Here is a 21,818-nt window from a genome sequence, read left to right as displayed (position 1 = left end):
GGACTGGACAAAATCATTGGCACCCTCAATGTAATATTTGGTAGCACACCCCTTGGAAAAAAATGAAATCAATTGCTTCCTGCAACCATCAATGAGTTTCTTACACCTCTACTGGAATTGTGGACCAGTCTTCATTTGCCAACTGCCAGGTATCTCAGATTAGAAAGATTCCTTTTTCCAACTGCTGTTTTGAAATCTCTCAACAGGTGCTTAATTGGATTTGGATCTGGACTCATTGCTGACCAGTTCAGTACACTCCAGCACTATGTTTTTTTTAATTTGTTAAGACAAACATTTTTTTTTACAAACTTTTTTTATTCATAGTGCAAAAAAAAAAACAAAAAAAAACAAAAAAAAAAAAAACAGTAGTTCTAAAATACCCCCAAAAGAAAGCTCAATTTGTGTGAAAAAAGGACAGGATGTCATATGGGTACAGTGTTGCATGACTGAGTAATTGTCAAGTGTGAGAGCGCCGAAAGCTGAAAATAGGCCTGCTTAGAAAGGGGGATATTAGTGCCCAGTTTAGTCACACAGGAGGTCAGGTGCTAAAAGCTTCGAAGAAATAAAAAAAAAATAAACTCATTGTAACACAATGGAGACTGGAATCAGGTAATGAAAAAATGCTTAGATGAACCCTACTGTGTATTAGTTTTATCCGAAGTAAACCCCTGTAAGAAAGGACAGAACACAGTAGAATGATGGGCTTTACCAAAAAGCTGTCATTTTGTTTCGTCTGTCCACAGCACCTTCTCTGAAAATGATTTTTGCTTCCTCAGTTAAGTTTTGGCAAAACTATTCAATCAATTTTTCGCTTTCCTCCACTTTCAGGGAGAATAGCTACAGTATATAAAACAAGAGCTTATTCAGCGCTACAATCTATAAGAATGTGTTGAGAGAGCTGCTGAACACCGGTATAGGTCAAGACTAACAAATCCCAAAATGGCATAAATACAAAAAATGGTGCAGCGCTTATAAATAAATGTACAACTTATGGATTACTTAAAAGCAATGTCCATAACAGTAAACAAATAGGAGAATGTCCTTGGAATTCACAGAGCCGAAGACAAACAAGGTAAGAGAGACCCGTGCTGTAAAGGATGAGTTTAGCACCAAATCATATGTGACTCCACCACCACAGTAAGTGCCAGCCTCTCACCTCCGTTACATGACCACAAAGGCCATTGCGCTTAATGTCAGAATGCCTGGTCGACTCCTGCAATCCCGATCTCATAAGCTTAAAACAGTCTGGATATCTCAGCACCTCAACGGCTCAGCGGTTTGGAATTCCATATAAAAGAATAATGGGGACATCCAGTGCTCTCCGTTTGAATGGTAAATTTATTGCAAAATAAAACAAGGTATTTACAAAATTAGCACTTTCCCAGTGCATCAGGATCAGCAAACAAATGTAAAACACAATGTGCTCGAGCGTGTGATCCTCTCGGAGCGATGCGGGTGACGTCACAACTCCTCCCCCGTACGCGTTGCGCCAGTGGGTGTGACTTCAGCGGGGTACGGAGAGGGCGGCACCCGCACGCCTTAAGTAAACGATGCCTAGCAACCGGACACTAATCCCGGACCGGAAATGACAACATGTCAATCTCCATCTTAGATGTGGGAAAGTTCCCTACTTCCTGGAGGCTCCGGAAAGGCAAATAAAGTATGTTGACATCGGGGCAAAGAGGGCTACAAACACGGAACAGAGAACCTCATAGCCAACCGATATATTAATGGGCATACAGATATTGCACTTATTCCAATAAGTATAAAAACAACCATTATGGGAATAGCATGTAGCCATAAGTATAAAATATTTATTCAAAGTAAAACCTTAAAAACTTTCTAAAAATACTTAAAATTATATTGAAAGGGGCGAAATGGATAAAAAATCTCAAATCACCCTCAATTAATAAATGAGTAAAGACGCTTACCCACGAGGCTCCGAAAGGGTCAAACAAATAACAAATAGAGAGCACCAATATTGTATAAATAAACAATACAATACAAAACAGCTTTATAATCATTTTAAGACAATTAAAAAGCAGCATAAAAATAACAACAACAAATACTACCTATTAGAAATAAAACAATTTAAATCAAAATCAACATTGAGACCTCCTGGCACTAAAACTTTAGTCTGGTAAATCCAGAAGGATTCTCTACGACTTAATTGCCTCACAAAATTACCCCCTCTCCAATGGCGTGTTCTCAATGCCCCAAAACTTCAATCCCGTGGGGTCACAATGGTGGTATCTTTTGAAGTGTTTGGGGACATTGTGCTTATCCTTACCCTGTTGAATCTTATTCATGTGCTCCCCAACTTGTACATGCAATGCCCTTGTGGTTCTACCCACATATTGGTATCCGCATTTACATTCAAGCATGTACACAACACCTTTTGTTTCACATGTGATAAAATCTTTAAGGACATGTACTTCTTGAGTAGCCGTGGCCAAGAACTCTTTTCTTCGTTTAATGTTGCCCTTGGAAGCTTTACAGGCAGCACATCTTCCACAGGCATAGAATCCTTTTAGGGAGGGGAAAAGCCTATTACTAGATTTAATTGGAGGGTCAATAACCCCCGGGGCTAACCGATCTCTTAGTGTAGGTGCTCTACGGTACACGAACTTCAGTTTATCTGGGAGAGCTGGGCCTAATATCCTGTCATGTCGTAAAATAGGCCAGTACTTAGCAACAATGTTTTCAAATTTCCTGTACTGAACATTATAGTCCAGTACAAAACAAAATTCATTGCTAGGTGTTGTTTTACTAGACGGCATAAGGGTGGTCTCTCTTGCGGTAGTGCTGACTTTAGACAATTCCCTGTCAATATGTCCAGGGTCATAACCTTTCTCCAGAAATCTAGATGCCAGTTTTTTCGATTGTGACTGAAAATCCTCTTCCAAGGAGCAGTTCCGTTTCATCCTCAGGAACTGCCCTCTTGGGATGTTACAAAGCCAAAGGCTATGATGACAACTGCCTGTGGGTAAGAGTTTCTGTCCGTAGGTTTGAAATATGTACGAGTTTTCAAACCACCTTCATTCTTAAATATCTCCAGATCTAAGAATACAATGCTCTCAGTATTCACATTCCATGTCAACTCAATATTCCTATTGTTGGAATTGAGTTGATTCATGAACTGTTGCAGACTGGTCATGTCACCTCTCCAGATAAGGAGGAGGTTATCGATAAATCGACAATAGCAGCTCAGTTGGGGAGGACGGTTTGAAAAGATGACCTCTTCCACCCAGTGTGACATAAACAAATTTGCCACACTGGGGGCAAACCATCCTCCCATCGCTACTCCCTTTACTTGTAAAAAATATTCTCGGTCATACCAAAAATAATTTTTTAGTAAGCGAAAATCAAGGCATTCCACCAGAAATTTCCGATGTTTGGATGACAAATCTGATTTTCTCAATGCCCACTTGACAGAGTTCAGAGCATCCTCATAGTTTATGATGGTGTAAAGCGAACCTACGTCCGCAGTCACCAATATGCTATCTGAAGTCTCTGTCAGGCCGTCCAATAGTTGAATGATATGCTTCGTGTCTCTAAGGTATGCAGATGTACTACACACCAAAGGTTGCAAGTAATGGTCTATGTATTGACCAAGCCTTGCCGTTACGGAATCTATACCGTTTACAATCGGACGGCCTGGTGGGCATGTCTGTTGTTTATGGATCTTAGGGAGAAAATAAATAATAGGGGTCCTGCAAAATAAAGGGTTAAGGTACTCAGCCTCCTTGGAGTTCAAAATTCCTAATTTCTCTCCCTTGCTTATCAGGTCACCAAGTTACTTTTTAAACTTTATCATTGGATTTCCAGAGAGGGAGGAATATGTATCCCTATCACTTAGTAATCTTTGTATCTCTTGGAGGTAATAAGCACCACTCATTACCACCAAGCCCCTTCCCTTATCCGCGGGGCGGATTACGAGGTCTTTTCTGCCCTCCAGTAATCGAATACCTTTTCTGATTTGTTGTGGGTCACTGGCTTTTCTAATTTTGAGTAAATCAAGGTCCCTACTGACCATATTTCTAAATACTTCAATATTTTTATTATCCACATTAGGGGGATTAAACACCGACTTGTTTCGTAGCTTAGAGTGGTGTGAGACAATAGCCTTTCCTTTTCCTTGTTGCGGATTTGATAAAAAATATTTTTTGACACTCAAAGTCCTAGTGAATTTTTGGAGATTCACATACGTGTCAAACTTACTCATATTTTTTATGGGTGCAAATTTAAGCCCTTTATCTAATACTCTAATCTCATCGTCTGTGAGCGAGACACCACTGAGGTTGAAAATTCCAGTGCCTATTGGGATTTTGTTTTTTTGTACCCTTCTGCCTCCTCTACTTCCTCTTTTTTTTCTTTTCTTTATGTTTTCCGTCCCGTTTCCGGCCGGATTCAGAGGGTAGTGAGGAGGGTAATAGGGTCTTGTTCCTATTGGGGTTGATGGGCCCGGTTGAGGGTCCCTTCAAGGGGTCCTCTGGGCCCCTAAAAAATGGGGATCCTCTCCCTGATTTTGGAGTGGTTGAAACCTGTTCTCGGTTACAATATATTGAAGAACGTGAAATTATACTTGATAATGTGTTTACAAGTACTGCTTTGTCTAAGGAACCGAGGGACCTTTCCCACCATTTCAAAAAATTGGGTCACCTGTTCGAAAAGAAAATCAAAACATGGTGGGATATAGTATCATTCCAACAGTATATTTCCTCCAAGATTAGCCCGCGGCGGTTGCGCTGGGATATTCCCCCCAATGATGGGCTATTAGATGAGGAGTCATATACTGAAAAGATATTGATTGAATATCTTCAAAAGAGCCAATTTCCCTAAACTGCGCTCACTGCTAGAAAATATCAATTGGGATAGAACCCTGGGAACAAAGAACACGGAGGAAAAATGGGAGTGCTTCAAGAGTATACTAAACAGGGGGATTGACCAGTGCATTCCAAAGGGAAATAAATTTAAAAGAGCAAAAATAAACCCTGGATGGCTAAACTCCAACATAAAAATGCATATTAGTGCTAAGGAAAAGGCCTTCAAAAAATACAAGACTGAGGGCTCATTGGCAGCATTTAAGCACTACAAAGAGTGTAATAAGAAATGTAAAGACGAAATCAGGGCGGCTAAAATAGAACACGAGAGACATATAGCGGAGGAGAGCAAAAAGAACCCCAAGAAGTTTTTTAAGTATATAAACAGTAAGAAAGCGAGACCAGAACACATTGGCCCCATAAAAGATGATAAAGGAAATATGGCCACTGAGGACAGAGAAAAGGCGGAAGTGTTAAATCATTTCTTCTCTTCAGTCTTCACAAAAGAATCGGGGGGCTACACAAACCCAGCTTGTAAGGCCGAACTAAATAATACACCTCAGGAAGTGCCACCATGGCTAACAGAAGATAGACTTAGAGCCAAACTAGAGAAACTTAACATAAATAAATCCCCGGGACCGGATGGCTTGCACCCGAGGGTTCTTAATGAGCTCAGCCAGGTGATCGCCAGACCATTATTCTTGATCTTTAAGGATAGTTTACAGACGGGTATGGTGCCAGCTGATTGGAAAAAAGCCAACGTGGTACCAATATTTAAGAAGGGGCCGAGATATATCCCGGGTAACTATAGGCCGGTCAGCCTAACATCTGTAGTCTGCAAAATTTTGGAGGGGATGTTAAGGGACCACATACAAGACTTTAGTAATGAAAACGGTATTATAAGTAGTAATCAGCATGGATTCATGAAAAATCGTTCGTGCCAAACCAATCTATTAACCTTCTACGATGAAGTGAGCAGCCACCTAGATAAAGGTAAGCCTGTGGATGTGGTGTATCTGGACTTTGCAAAGGCCTTTGACACCGTTCCCCACAAACAATACTGTACAAACTAAGGAAGGTAGGTATGGATCAGAAGGTGAGTAACTGGATAGAGAACTGGCTCCAGGGGAGAGTACAGAGGGTGGTGATTAATGGGGAGTACTCGGATTGGGCGGGTGTGGAAAGTGGGGTCCCCCAGGGTTCTGTCCTGGGACCAATCCTGTTTAATTTGTTCATAAATGATCTAGAGGAGGGGATATCTAGCACAATCTCAGTATTTGCAGATGATACTAAACTAGGCATGCCAATATCTTCTATGCAGGATGTGGAAACCTTGCAAGCAGACCTGAACAAAATAACGGGGTGGGCAACTACATGGCAGATGAGGTTTAATGTTGATAAATGTAAAGTAATGCACTTGGGGGCCAGAAACCAGAAAGCAAGCTACTCACTAGGGGGGGAACCTCTGGGTGAGTCTAGGATGGAAAAGGACTTGGGGGTACTGGTAGACAACAAGCTTGGCAGTGGCATGCAATGCCAAGCCGCCGCAAGCAAAGCCAACAGAATACTGGGATGTATAAAAAAGGGGATTCACTCCAGAAATAAAGAGATTATTCTCCCACTCTACAAGACTCTGGTCCGGCCACATCTGGAGTATGCTGTCCAGTTCTGGGCACCGGTCCTCAGGAAGGATGTGCTGGAACTGGAGAAAGTCCAGAGAAGGGCAACAAAAATAATTAGGGGAATGGAGGACATCAGCTATGAGGAAAGACTACAAGCCCTGAACCTTTTCTCTCTGGAGAAAAGACGATTGAGGGGGGATATGATATCAATGTACAAATACTGTACTGGTGACCCGAGCATAAGGAACAAACTATTCAGAGAAAGGAGATACAATAAGACACGTGGCCACTCACTAAAACTAGAGGAAAGGCGGTTTAACCTTAAAGTGCGTAAGGGGTTCTTCACTGTAAGAACGGTAAGGATGTGGAATTCTCTTCCACAAGCAGTCATATCAGCAGGGAGCATTGATAGTTTCAAAAAACTATTAGATGGACACCTTAAAGACCACAACATACAGGGGTACACAATGTACGGTTAAAAGCAAACACACACACGCATCATAGGTTGAACTGGATGGACTGATGTCTTTTTTCAACCTCACTAACTATGTAACTATGTAACTATGTAACTGAATGGAGTGATTTCTTTACAAAGAAAGGTCTCGAGCTTCTAACTTTTCTGTTGACACGAAAACAGAAGAATGACAGCTCTTGAGACCCAAATAGAGACTATTAAAACTTCTATAGAAAAAGAGAAGGATAAGCCAGAATTTTTGAAATTATCAGAAGAGCTTAAAAATAAACTTATCAAATGGGATAAGGAAGCTCAGGAAAAGAAAAAGAAGAAATTCTTAAGAGATTCAGAGGATTTTGGTAGCAATATGGTGTATAGATGGCAAGTTCCCCTCGCACCCACGGCCATCCCGAAGTGATCCCAAGTTCCTCAGGGAATGAGGACGTTTCCCCGCCTAATTATGGAACACCTCAACCAAGGTTTCCCTCTGTGGGTGGCCCCCCACCGAGAGGAAGAGGAGGCAAAAGAGGTAGAGGAAGGGGGAGGGGCCAGAGATTTAATCATCAGTCCTCATCCAGAGATAATTGGAATGATAACAATCATTACCAGCCCAATTATCAATGGCAAACTGTACCCTACCATAATAGAGGCTATCAAACAGGCCCGAGAGGTAATAGAGGTCAGAGAGGTGGTGCACCATCGGGAAACCGCCCCATTGTGACCGAGAACAGGTTTCAACCACTCCAAAATCAGGGAGAGGATCCCCATTTTTTAGGGGCCCAGAGGACCCCTTGGAGGGACCCTCAACTGGGCCCATCAACCCCAATAGGAACAAGACCCTATTACCCTCCTCACTACCCTCTGAATCCGGCCGGAAATGGGACGGAAAACAAAAAGAAAAGAAGAAAAAGAGGAAGTAGAGGAGGCAGAAGGGTACAAAAAACCAAAATCCCAATAGGCACTGGAATTTTCAACCTCAGTGGTGTCTCGCTCACAGACGATGAGATTAGAGTATTAGATAAAGGGCTTAAATTTTCACCCATAAAAAATATGAGTAAGTTTGACACGTATGTGAATCTCCAAAAATTCACTAGGACTTTGAGTGTCAAAAAATATTTTTTATCAAATCCGCAACAAGGAAAAGGAAAGGCTATTGTCTCACACCACTCTAAGCTACGAAACAAGTCGGTGTTTAATCCCCCTAATGTGGATAATAAAAATATTGAAGTATTTAGAAATATGGTCAGTAGGGACCTTGATTTATTCAAAATTAGAAAAGCCAGTGACCCACAACAAATCAGAAAAGGTATTCGATTACTGGAGGGCAGAAAAGACCTCGTAATCCGCCCCGCGGATAAGGGAGGGAGCTTGGTGGTAATGAGTGGTGCTTATTACCGCCAAGAGATACAAAGATTACTAAGTGATAGGGATACATATTCCTCCCTCTCTGGAAATCCAATGATAAAGTTTAAAAAGGAACTTGGTGACCTGATAAGCAAGGGAGAGAAATTAGGAATTTTGAACTCCAAGGAGGCTGAGTACCTTAACCCTTTATTTTGCAGGACCCCTATTATTTATTTTCTCCCTAAGATCCATAAACAACAGACATGCCCACCAGGCCGTCCGATTGTAAACGGTATAGATTCCGTAACGGCAAGGCTTGGTCAATACATAGACCATTACTTGCAACCTTGGGTGTGTAGTACATCTGCATACCTTAGAGACACGAAGCATGTCATACAACTATTGGACGGCCTGACAGAGACTTCAGATAGCATATTGGTGACTGCGGACGTAGGCTCGCTTTACACCATCATAAACCATGAGGATGCTCTGAACTCTGTCAAGTGGGCATTTAGAAAATCAGATTTGTCATCCAAACATCGGAAATTTCTGGTGGAATGCCTTGATTTTCGCTTACTAAAAAATTATTTTTGGTATGACCGAGAATATTTTTTACAAGTAAAGAGAGTAGCGATGGGAGGACGGTTTGCCCCCAGTGTGGCAAATTTGTTTATGTCACACTGGGAGGAAGAGGTCATCTTTTCAAACCGTCCTCCCCAACTGAGCTGCTATTGTCGATTTATCGATGACCTCCTCCTTATCTGGAGAGGTGACATGACCAGTCTGCAACCGTTCATGAATCGACTCCATTCCAACAATATGAATATTGAGTTGACATGGAATGTGAATACTGAGAGCATTGTATTCTTAGATCTGGAGAAATTTAAGAATGAAGGTGGTTTGAAAACTCGTACATATTTCAAACCTACGGACAGAAACTCTTACATACCCACAGGCAGTTGTCATCATAGCCTGTGGCTTTGTAACATCCCAAGAGGGCAGTTCCTGAGGATGAAACGGAACTGCTCCTTGGAAGAGGATTTTCAGTCACAATCGAAAAAACTGGCATCTAGATTTCTGGAGAAAGGTTATGACCCTGGACATATTGACAGGGAATTGTCTAAAGTCAGCACTACCGCAAGAGAGACCACCCTTATGCCGTCTAGTAAAACAACACCTAGCAATGAATTTTGTTTTGTACTGGACTATAATGTTCAGTACAGGAAATTTGAAAACATTGTTGCTAAGTACTGGCCTATTTTACGACATGACAGGATATTAGGCCCAGCTCTCCCAGATAAACCGAAGTTCGTGTACCGTAGAGCACCTACACTAAGAGATCGGTTAGCCCCGGGGGTTATTGACCCTCCAATTAAATCTAGTAATAGGCTTTTCCCCTCCCTAAAAGGATTCTATGCCTGTGGAAGATGTGCTGCCTGTAAAACTTCCAAGGGCAACATTAAACGAAGAAAAGAGTTCTTGGCCACGGCTACTCAAGAAGTACATGTCCTTAAAGATTTTATCACATGTGAAACAAAAGGTGTTGTGTACATGCTTGAATGTAAATGCGGATACCAATATGTGGGTAGAACCACGAGGGCATTGCATGTACTAGTTGGGGAGCACATGAATAAGATTCGACAGGGTAAGGATAAGCACAATGTCCCCAAACACTTCAAAAGATACCACCATTGTGACCCCACGGGATTGAAGTTTTGGGGCATTGAGAAAACAACACGCCATTGGAGAGGGGGTAATTTTGTGAGGCAATTAAGTCGTAGAGAATCCTTCTGGATTTACCAGACTAAAGTTTTAGTGCCAGGAGGTCTCAATGTTGAATTTGATTTAAATTGTTTTATTTCTAATAGGTAGTATTTGTTGGTGTTATTTTTATGCTGCTTTTATGCTTTTTAATTGTTTTAAAATGATTCTAAAGCGGTTTTGTATTGTATTGTTTATTTATACAATATTGGTGCTCTCTATTTGTTATTTGTTTGACCCTTTCGGAGCCTCGTGGGTAAGCGTCTTTACTCATTAATTGGAGGCGATTTGAGATTTTTTATCCATTTCGCCCCTTTCAATATAATTTTAAGTATTTTTAGAAAGTTTTTAAGGTTTTACTTTGAATAAATATTTTATACTTATGGCTACATGCTATTCCCATAATGGTTGTTTTTATACTTATTGGAATAAGTGCAATATCTGTATGCCCATTAATATATCGGTTGGCTATGAGGTTCTCTGTTCCGTGTTTGTAGCCCTCTTTGCCCCGATGTCAACATACTTTATTTGCCTTTCCGGAGCCTCCAGGAAGTAGGGAACTTTCCCACATCTAAGATGGAGATTGACATGTTGTCATTTCCGGTCCGGGATCAGCGTCCGGTTGCTAGGCATCGTTTACTTAAGGCGTGCGGGTGCCGCCCTCTCCGTACCCCACTGAAGAAGTCACACCCACTGACGCAACGCGTACGGGGGAGGAGTTGTGACGTCACCCGCGACGCTCCGAGAGGATCACACGCTCGAGCACATTGTGTTTTACATTTGTTTGCTGATCCTGATGCACTGGGAAAGTGCTAATTTTGTAAGTACCTTGTTTTATTTTGCAATAAATTTACCATTCAAACGGAGAGCACTAGATGTCCCCATTATTCTTTTATATGGAATTCCAAACCGCTGAGCCGTTGAGGTGCTGAGATATCCAGACTGTTTTAAGCTTATGAGATCGGGATTGCAGGAGTCGACCAGGCATTCTGACATTAAGCGCAATGGCCTTTGTGGTCATGTAACGGAGGTGAGAGACTGGCACTTACTGTGGTGGTGGAGTCACGTATGATTTGGTGCTAAACTCATCCTTTACAGCAGTGGTCCTCAACCCTGGTCCTCAGGGCCCTCCAACAGGCCAGGTTTGCAAGATAACTGAAATTCATCCCAGGTGATATAATTTGCTGCTCAGTGATTGCAGTACTCTAGTCTGCATCTCCCCAAGGTAATACTTAAAATCTGGCCTCTTAGTGGGCCCTGAGGACCGGAGTTGAAGACCACTGCTTTACAGCACGGGTCTCTCTTACCTTGTTTGTCTTCGGCTCTGTGAATTCCAAGGACATTCTCCTATTTGTTTACTGTTATGGACATTGCTTTTAAGTAATCCATAAGTTGTACATTTATAAGCGCTGCACCATTTTTTGTATTTAGAATAGCTACAGTGCCATGGGCTTTAAAATTCTTGACAATGTTGCACACAGACAAAACAAAGGCCTTTGACACCGTTCCCCACAAACACTTACTGTACAAACTAAGGAAGGTAGGTATGGACCATAAGGTGAGTACCTGGATAGAGAACTGGCTCCAGGGGAGAGTCCAGAGGGTGGTGATTAATGGGGAGTACTCGGATGGATTGGGTGGGTGTGGAAAGTGGGGTCCCCCAGGGTTCTGTCCTTGGACCAATCCTGATTAATTTATTCATAAATGATCTAGAGGAGGGGATATCTAGTACAATCTCAGTATTTGCAGAGGATATTAAACTAAGCATGCCAATATCTTCTATGCAGGATGTGGAAACCTTACAAGCGGACCTGAACAAAATAATGGGGTGGGCAACTACATGGCAGATGAGGTTTAATGTTGAAAAATGTAAAGTAATGCACTTGGGTGCCAGAAACCAGAAAGCAAGCTACTCACAAGAGGGGGGGAACCTCTGGGTGAGTCTAGGATGGAAAAGGACCTGGGGGTACTGGTAGACAACAGGCTTGGCAGTGGCATGCAATGCCAAGCCGCTGCAAGCAAAGCCAACAGAATACTGGGATGCATAAAAAAAGGGGATTCACTCCAGAAATAAAGAGATTATTCTCCCACTCTACAAGACTCTGGTCCGGCCACATCTGGAGTATGCTGTCTAGTTCTGGGCACTGGTCCTCAGGAAGGATGTGCTGGAACTGGAAAAAGTCCAGAGAAGGGCAACAAAAATAATTAGGGGAATAGAAGACATCAGCTATGAGGAAAGACTACAAGCACTGAACTTATTCTCTCTGGAGAAGAGATGATTGAGAGGGGATATGATATCAATGTATACTGTACTGGCGACCCTAGCATAAGGAACAAACCATTCAGAGAAACGGAATACAATAAGACACCTGGCCACTCACTAAAACTAGAGGAAAGGTGGTTTAACCTTAAAGTACGTAAGGGGTTCTTCACTGTAAGAGCGGTAAGGCTGTGGAATTCTCTTCCACAAGCAGTGGTATCAGCAGGGAGCATCGATCGTTTCAAAAAACGATTAGATGGGCACCTTAAAGACCACAACATACAGGGGTATACAATGTACGGTTAACAGCAAACACACGCACACATCATAGGTTGAACTGGATGGACTGATGTTTTTTTCAACCTCACTAACTATGCATTTATGAAACAGAACATTAGGATCTCTGGAGATGGACTTGTAACCTTGAGACTGTCCAAGCTTTTCCACAATTTTTGTTCTCATTCCTCAGACAATTCTTTGCTGCTCTTTCTCTTCTCCATGCTCCGTGTGGCACACAGAGACACACAACAGAAAGATGGAGTCAATTTTTCACCATTTTAACTGACTGCAGGTGTGATTTCTATATTGTCAGCACCTGCTTATTGATACAGGTGAGTTGAATTACAAATTACAGGAGCACCATAAACTTGAAATCCAATTATTTCGTACAATTTTGAGAAGGTGCCAATATGTTTTCCACTCCATTTTTGTGTGTGGAATGTGTCAGATTTAGCTTTTTGTTTCCCCACTTTTTTGTGTCATACCAATACAAACAAAAAACATCTACATAATGCCTAAACATTTGTAATTGCAACAATTTTCTGGGCAAAGTGGTGTATTATCTGCTGGAAATGCAGGGGTGCCAATATTTTTGGCCATGACTGTAGCTACATGCAGTATACAATGCTGTATCCTAGCAGCGGGATGGAGCTTGCTGTCTGCTTCCTGGCCAGCAGGACACAATGATTACTGCTAGCTACCGGCAGTAATTGCTTGTAAAAATTAACAGGCTGTTTGTACCCAAGTTAATCGATGGATTGACTTAGGTACAACTAGAGATGGGAAGGTCTGGGGAAAAAACTAAAAATTCGGGAATACAGTGTTTTACATAGTAGGTGAGGTTGAATAAAGACAATAGTCCATCCAGTTCAACCTGTGTAGGTGTGTGTGACTGTAATCATCTAACATAGCCCTCAATCTCCTGATCCTTGAGATGTAAGTCTAAGAGTCTTTTGAAAGTCACCATACTACCCGCAGAAACCACCTCTTGTGGTAGACAATTCCACAATCTTGTAGCCCTAACAGTAAAGAACCCCCCACGTTGCCTGAGGTTAAAACGCTTCTCCTCTAATCGCATTGTATGTCCTCGAGTCCTCATGCAATTCCTTCGAATGAACAGCTTTTCTTCTAAGCTGAGATCCCCATTAAGATATTTATAAATTGCTATCATGTCCCCTCTCTGACGTCTCTTCTCCAGGGAAAATAAATCGAGCGATTGCAGCCGCTCTTCATAGGTAAGGTCCTCCAACCCCCTAATCAGTTTAGTTGCCCTTCTCTGGACTTTCTCCAGCTCCAACACATCCCTCCTGAGGACTGGCGACCAGAACTGGACAGAATACTCCAGATGCGGTCGGACCAGAGTTTTATAAAGTGGAAGGATTATAGTCTTATCTCTGGAATACATCCCTTTCTTTATGCATGCTAATATTCTGTTGGCTTTGGAAGCTGCCGCTTGGCATTGCATGCTGTTGCCTAATCTATCATCAACCAAGACTCCCAGATCTTTCTCCATTTTTGATTCCCCCAAGGGTTCCCCTCCTAACGTGTATTGTGTTTTTTTATGTTTTTGGTCCCCAAGTGCAAAACCTTACACTTCTCCACATTAAACCTCATTTGCCATGTCGTTGCCCACTCCGTAATTTTGTCCAGGTCATTCTGTAGGATATCTGCTTCATGCTGTGCAGTTATTGCCCTGGCCAATTTTGTGTCATCTGCAAAAACTGATAACGAACTACTGATCCCTTCCTCAATGCTGTTTATGAATAAATTGAACAAGGTTGGTCCCAGGACTGAGCCCTGGGGCACCCCGCTTACTACCTCAGACCAGTCTGAGTATGCGCTGTTTATTACCACCCTTTGGACACGGCCTTTTAGCCAATTCCGTATCCAAGAGCAAACCCTGCTGTCGATACCTGCAGACCTTATTTTATAAATTAAGCGCTTGTGGGGAACTGTATCAAACGCCTTAGCGAAATCCAAGTACACCACATCCACTGGTCTCCCCCTATCTAGCTCACTTCCTCGTAGAATGCTAAGAGATTGGTTTGACAAGAACGCCCATTTGTAAACCCGTGCTGGTTACTACTGATGATGTTGTTGTCTTTAGCATACTCTACGATATAGTCCCTTATCATCCCCTCCAAAAGTTTACATATTATTGATGTCAGACTGACAGGCCTATAATTTCCCGGGATATGTCTCTGGCCCTTTTTGAATATCGGAATCACGTTAGCCTTCCTCCAATCCCCTGGTACATCTCCTGTCCTAATACTGTCAGCAAAGATCAAAGATGGGGTTTTTCCCCATTTTTTTCAAAGCCTTTTTTTTTTTTTCAGAAAGAAAACAAAAACAGAAGTGTGAAATAGGAATCATTTAACGGTAAAAAAAAAAAAAAAAAAAGCTAAGACGAATTTGTCAGACAAATTTACCCTCTTACCTTTTAATTAAGGCCTGAGAGGACAGAAATCATCATCTACTGAACTACTATCCCAACAATCATCTATCTGTAGGAGGTACAGGATGGAGCCCACAAGCAAATTAACTGGAGACTTTTCTCTGCAGTACCCCTAGTAGCAGAAATTGCTCGTCTGAGAATTGAGAAGTACAGTGTTATTTGAAATTTATTCCAGGATTTGCTTGTCTTCGACTGAGAAAACTTGCAATAATTTAAGACTTTACATAAAGTCTCAGAAATCGTTCATTAAGGTCTTTGTGTCCTCTAGTTTGAATACCATGTCAGATTTATATTATTTATCATTGTAAAAAAAGATGTTAAATGCTCCCCACCATCACAGCATAATGTGTACATATAGTCTGGTCGGTAATTTGTTTTTCCTTTTCCTCCTGTCAGTAAAATGGTGAGACCAACATCTAGAGTTTGGAAACATTTCCACAGTTCAATTTGCAAATATTGTTACAAGTGTGAGAAGAAATATTCTTTTCCAAATACTACAAGGACGAAAACAAACACAATTGCATGCCAGAGGCACCCTAAAATACATTCAAAAATATTGTATTAAATGAGCACAATAATGGAAGTGCAAGTAGCTTCAGGTCCCACGGTACTGTTTCTCCTCTTCTTCAAAGTAGTAGGACATGTATTACACACACCTCATATGTAGTATGCGAACATGGTGGAAATGACACAGGGGGTGTGACCTGCCCCCTAACAAGGGCGTGGACATGCTATAAACCAATCATATCAAATCAAATGTAATCAAAAATAAATCTATAAATAATAAAAAAATGGAGATACATCCTAGAGCCCGCATACATAGCCTGAATAATAATGGTAACAATAGTAGTAATAATGATAGTTATACCCAATTAGAACATTCACTCTTCCATAGTTAAAAGTGTGCACACGCACCTCAACATAGCAGAGCCACAAGGTGTGGGTCAGCCAGCAGGGAAAGTTGCAGCTACAAAGCGTATGCCAGTGCTGACACCTCGATATGTAAAGGTGTCAATTTGTAACAGAACCATCTGATTACAACCAAAGAAATCACTTTGTCACCGATCCATAATTATTGATCTTTGGTTTGGGTTTCAGTATATCGGGGCCTAAATGGCATTGTTATGTCGATAAGTGACGTTCTGTAGGTTTGGAACGCTCACAAAGTGCGCATGTGTGTGAGACATACAATTTTATGTTATGCGTCCCATTCCCTTACTTTGCGACAGTGTTCAGTCAACATTGAACGCTCTCAATAGTGCAAGTGCAGCTACGAGCGGCATTTAAAGCTAAGCCATTGAACATGCGCTACTCAAAATCGGCTTGTGTTTAAATATGCATGTGCTATTCAAGAGCAAGTGTTTCATATCCACAGCGGTCGCAAAGTGAGTGGAACGCGGAACGAAAGAGGAACTAATGCCAGAAGCTTGTATGTCTCACGCGTCTGCACACTATGCGAGCATCCCATATCTACATAACACCAGGGTTCCAGGAATGCACGCCTGCACCGCTACCAGGAAGTGTGGTAGTGTTGGATGTTCAAAATTGATGTCATGACATGCTCGTGGAACTGCCCATGTTCTACTCATGTTATGCACTCCACACTGGAGTGCACCATGCTGTGGGAGCATAATAGCAGCACAATTGCCCCTGCCTGTCGAGTGCTTAAAGGGCTAGGATGGATGCACTGAGGGACATATGCATTTAGAAAAACATAGTACTTAGTCCGGGCTCCTTTTGTATGAATTACTTCATCAAAGCAGCGTGGCACAGAGGCGATCAGCCTGTGGCACTGCTGAGGTGTTATGGAAGCCCAGGTTGCTTTAATAGTGATTTTCAGCTCATCTGCATTGTTGGATCCAGTGTCATCTTCCTCTTAACAATACCCCACGGATACTCTATGAAGTTTAGGTCAGGTGAGTTTGCTGGCCAATCAAGCACAGTCATACCATGATCATCAAACCAGGTATTGGTCATTTTGGCAGTGTGGGCAAATGCCAAGTCCTGCAGGAAAATTAAATGAATAAAAAGGTATGGACCAACGAATGAGTAGCCAAAGGGCACTGAAAAAAGATTGCAAGAGCAGATATTTGACCCTTAATAGTACTCAAGGCCAGTTTCTGATCAGCACCATGTTGGAGAAAAGCCAGGATCCGAGATAAAGAGAATAAGCGTGAATGCCAACCCCAAAGCCTCCCACCAAAAAAAGTAAGCCTTCCAGGTGCAATGGTAAATCCTCTCTGAGAAATAGATTTACGTGCCTTTAAAAATGTGGAAATCACAGTAGCCAACCACCCCCTGTCCCTCAGCACCTGGCTTTCAATAGCAAAGCTGTCAAAGCCATACACTGTAAAACCGGTTGGAATATCTGTCCTTAAGACAGGAGGTCCTTGCACAATGGCAGCAGCCATGGGGTGTTCGCGACAATCCATACCATGTCAGCATATCAGGGGTGCGGAGGCCAATCCAGAGCTATTAAAATAACCAGCATCCCTTTGGCTTCTATTCTGTGCAGAAGATGAGGAAGAAGCTTGAGAGGGGGGGGGGGGGTTGGCGGGCATAAATGAGCCGATGACGACTCCACAGCACTACCAGAGCCTCCATTGCATTCCTCCAGAGAATCCCTCGCACTTGCTACGAGTCTCTGCACTTTCTGATTGAGGTGGGAGGCCAGCAGATCCACCTCCGGCATGCCCCACTGTAGGCAAATGAGATGAAATAACTCCAGGTGCAGAGACCACTCTCCCTGGTCTATTACCTGGCGGCTGTAGTAGTCCACTTGCCAGTTTTCTATGCCCAGAATGTAGAAGGCAGAGAGAGCCACGATGTGAAGTTCCACAAATCAAAACAATAAAATTAGACCAGCGCTAATTTACCTACAGTGTGGGAGAGGCACTAATATCTAAAAGCAGTGGTAATGAGACTGTCAATACATGATTTTACATAGTCCATAATAGAAATCCTGTGAGGATGGATGGCTGGGTGGCTGCCGGCTCAATCACAGCTAGAAGGGGGCTCTGCGGAGGAAGACAGTAAAGAAGAGAAAAACACAGAGCAGCGCCACTTGAGTATAGTATTAAAATAAGGTTTAATTGTGTAAAAACAAAGTTCCACTCACAAAGGTATGAGGAAAGCAGGCATTAAGAGGTAGTTCATCCGATCCGCTCTGTGAGGGAGGCTGGGGAGGTGAGAACTGCCCTGGTCCTGGTTGTGCAAGTGGCTTCTGGCGCTTCCTGGAGTCCCGTGCTGTCTCAGCTGCTCCTTTGTTGTCACATCTGGCGGAAACGGGGCGGTGCTCGCTTTCGGTAAAAATGCGTGCCCCTTCATCAAGTTTTGCCTGGTTACCTCTGGACGCGGGAGATTAAATAGCCGGGCGGGGAGCCGGCGCCAGCGTCCTGGTTGCTACGGGAACGGGGGAGGCGGCTAGAACACTGGCAGTTATTCAGAGGCAAATGCGGTGTACACTGGGGGTTACAGCCGGTATGCCCCGGTTGAGGTTGTTTCAAGGGCATCTGTGGGTACGGGACTGATATGGTACCCACAGATGCCCTTGAAACATCCTCGACCGGGGCATACCGCATACTATCACATCTAATTATTCCAAGCAATTACTTATCCTTTTCACAGTTACTTCTAGCAAAGCATTCTGTCTCCCCCTTAACCTCTGATCCCCCCCTATATCTCAATAGAGTGCTGTGTTTTACATATGCTCTACATATCATATAATATATTATACATTTTATTTATATTACATATTTTTTATTCATCTTCATTATTGGACTATTCTGCTTTTCATTGTGCCATGTGCTTTTAAATTGTCTGAAGCCAAGCTGTAACCCCAGTGTACACCGCATCTACCTCTGAATAACCGTTCCCCGATGCGCCGTGTCAGTATTCTAGCTGCCTTCCCCGTTCGTGCCGGCTCTCCGCGGGCCATTTAATCACCCGCGTCCAGAGGTTACCTGACGAAGAGGAACGCATGCCCCGAACGCGAGCACCGCCCCGCTTCTGCTGGATGTGACGACGAAGGAGCAGCTGAGACCGCACAGGACTCCAGGAAGCACTAAAAGCCACTGGCACAACAAGGACCAGGACAGTTCTCACCTCCCCAGCCTCCCTCACAGCGGATTGAATGAACTACCACCTAATGCCTGCTTTCCTCATACCTTTGTAAGTGGAACTTTGTTTTTACACAATGAAAGCCTTACTTTAATACTACACACAGGTGGCGCTGCTCTGTTTTTCTCTTCTTTACCATGTGAAGTTCCACCTACCCAAAAATGTGAGATACCTCCAGCGCAAAACTCCTTGTTTGTCCCTGGTGATTGACATAGGCAACCGCTGTGGCATTGCCTGACTGGACGTCTGCGTGGAAGCTCTGTCCAATGGGGGAGACTAATCGCATGCAACTCCAGAATGTAGATCGATAGAGGAGACTCCTCTGATGTCCAGCTGGCACTGGGTCAACTGAAGGCCCAGAACACCCCCCTCAGCTGGCCAGGCTGGCGTTCGTTGGGATCACTGTCCAATGGAGAGGAAGAAACTAATTTCCGACCCGGAAAGAGCTGGAGACCGTTGGCCTTGGTCAGGCATCCCACGCAGATCTGGCTGTCCAAGGACGTCGGAGATTTGTCCCACTTGGATAAGACCTCCTTCTGCAAGGCCTGAATGTGAAACTGGGCATATGGAACCGCCTCGAAGGTGGACACCATGAGGCCCAGGATCCACATGCAGAGACGACCACTTGCGGGACAGCAGCAACAGTACCGCAGACCGGAGAGTCCGAAGTTTGTCTGTTGGAAGAAACACCCTTGCCCGTGCAGAGTCGAAGATCAGCCCCAAGTATTCCAGGCGTTGGGTCCGGAGTAACATGGACCCCTGAAGGTTTCAACACCCAGCTCAACTCCTGCAGGATGAGCATGGTGATTGCCACATTGTCCGACTCTGCTTGCAGGAGGAGATCACCCAGGTAACCTCTGACCGCGATCACCCGCTGTTTCAGTAATGCCAGAACTGGAACCAGCCCCTTGGTGAACACCTGGGGGGCCGAGACCAGGCTAAAGGGCAGTGCCACAAACAGATAGTGTGCAGCCCCGATAGCAAAACACCAGAAACGCTGGTGCCCGGCAGAGATGGAAACATGCAAGTACACTCCCCCGATGTATATGGACCTCAGGAAATCCCCCTGATAAAGGGTGGCCACCAAAGAATGGACGCCATCTTGAACATCCTTACTTTCACAAAGCAGTTGAAGGCCTTGAGGTCCAGAATCCGATGGACACCTTCCTTCTTCGGAACTATGAACAGGTTGGAGTAGACCCCCCAATCCTTGTAGATAAACCTATCAATATAGGTCAGGTAAGGCAATACCCTAGCGTCGGGGGTCGGCTTGTGGGACCCAAAAGGGACAGTCACCTCCTCAGTAGCCCCAGAAGGATCCTCAATTTAAAGGGTATCTCGCACTGCGGTAATAAGCGTGGCCACCAGCGCTTTTTCATGTGCGGCAACGGCCGCTGAAGATTCCTCACTTTCAGATGGATCTGGAACTGCATCATCTGAGCACTCGGGGAACAGTAGACTTGCTACTGCAGGTAACTTACTCTGGTTCAGAGTCTTCCCCTGAGAAAAGAATGTAGGGGGGGGGGGCATTTTTTACCCACCTTATGCCCACACACCACCTCAACCCTGGACCAAAAGGATTCCAGGACTGCCATCAGAGCGTCCAAAGGTAATCGCAAACCCAGAGGAGCAGACTAGCAGCCACCATCTTCAGACGCCATAGAAGGATCCCACACTCGACATCGCCAGGAACAGAACACACGCGAGGGAGGGAAATAAATGCCCCTAGCTGCTGCCGCAGACCAGGAGGTCCCCAGTAGGACTCACCCCCGCCGACCCTTAGATCAGAGGAGCAGTGCTGTGGGCTGTCCAGTCATCCTCCAGATGAGGGAAGAGCTCCACATGGGGAAGCGCGCCAGGCAGTCTAGACACAGGTGATTCCACCCCCTCAAAAAGGTCCCGCACAAGGGGACCATCAGCGCTGCCCAAAGGGGAACAGACAAAAAAAAGGACTGAAAATGGCTGCAGCCTGCCCTCCACTGAAGACTGAGCAGCTCTCCAGCCCCGCGGGCTACAAGAACATGGCTGCCAAGCAAACAGAACGAGCCCACAAATAAAATAGCGGCCGCAAGCCCAGGAGAAAAGTGCATCTGCCACACACCCCGCACACGACAAGTACGGTCTGCTGCATACTTCAGCGAGGAATGTTTTTTTTTTTTTCGTTTTCTTTTTCCACTTCACAGAGAGGAGAAATCGGTCTCATTTTTTTACGAGACGCACTTATTGGCTTTTTTTTTTTTTTTCTTTTTCGGTCACCCCCCCCCCCCCCCCCCGATAGGTAATTAAGTCATATAATTTGTAATTAAAGGGAGGATATTTTTTTTTTCTCCCCCCTCTTAAATATATTCACAAGTGAGATGGGTTTTTTTTTTTCACTTTAGAGAGGAATGTTTTATTTTTGTAACCCTCCCCATCAAATAGAGCATGTGAGATAATTTTTTTTTTTCTCTTCTTTACTGAGGTTAATATGATGAAAATAATGTAAATTCTGCATTAATGCATGGTAATGTGTGATAGTATACAGGTCCTTCTCAAAAAATTAGCATATTGTGATAAAGTTCATTATTTTCTGTAATGTACTGATAAACATTAGACTTTCATATATTTTAGATTCATTACACACAACTGAAGTAGTGCAAGCCTTTAATTGTTTTTAATATTAATGATTTTGGCATACAGCTCATGAAAATCCAAAATTCCT

The 21,818-nt window shown here is 43.5% G+C and overlaps 1 protein-coding gene across 2 annotated transcripts in view; it reads right to left on the bottom strand.

Moving 5' to 3' along the window:
• Nucleotides 1-21,818, bottom strand: part of TOM1 (target of myb1 membrane trafficking protein) — a 400,254-nt gene that overhangs the window by 47,440 nt on the left and 330,996 nt on the right. The window lies entirely within an intron of this gene.

This window comes from Pelophylax lessonae (assembly GCF_965119305.1).
Source record: "Pelophylax lessonae genome assembly, chromosome: 8".
Taxonomy (NCBI): domain Eukaryota; kingdom Metazoa; phylum Chordata; class Amphibia; order Anura; family Ranidae; genus Pelophylax; species Pelophylax lessonae.
The sequence above is the reverse complement of the archived record's forward strand: the minus strand, read 5'-3'. Positions and strand labels throughout refer to the sequence as shown.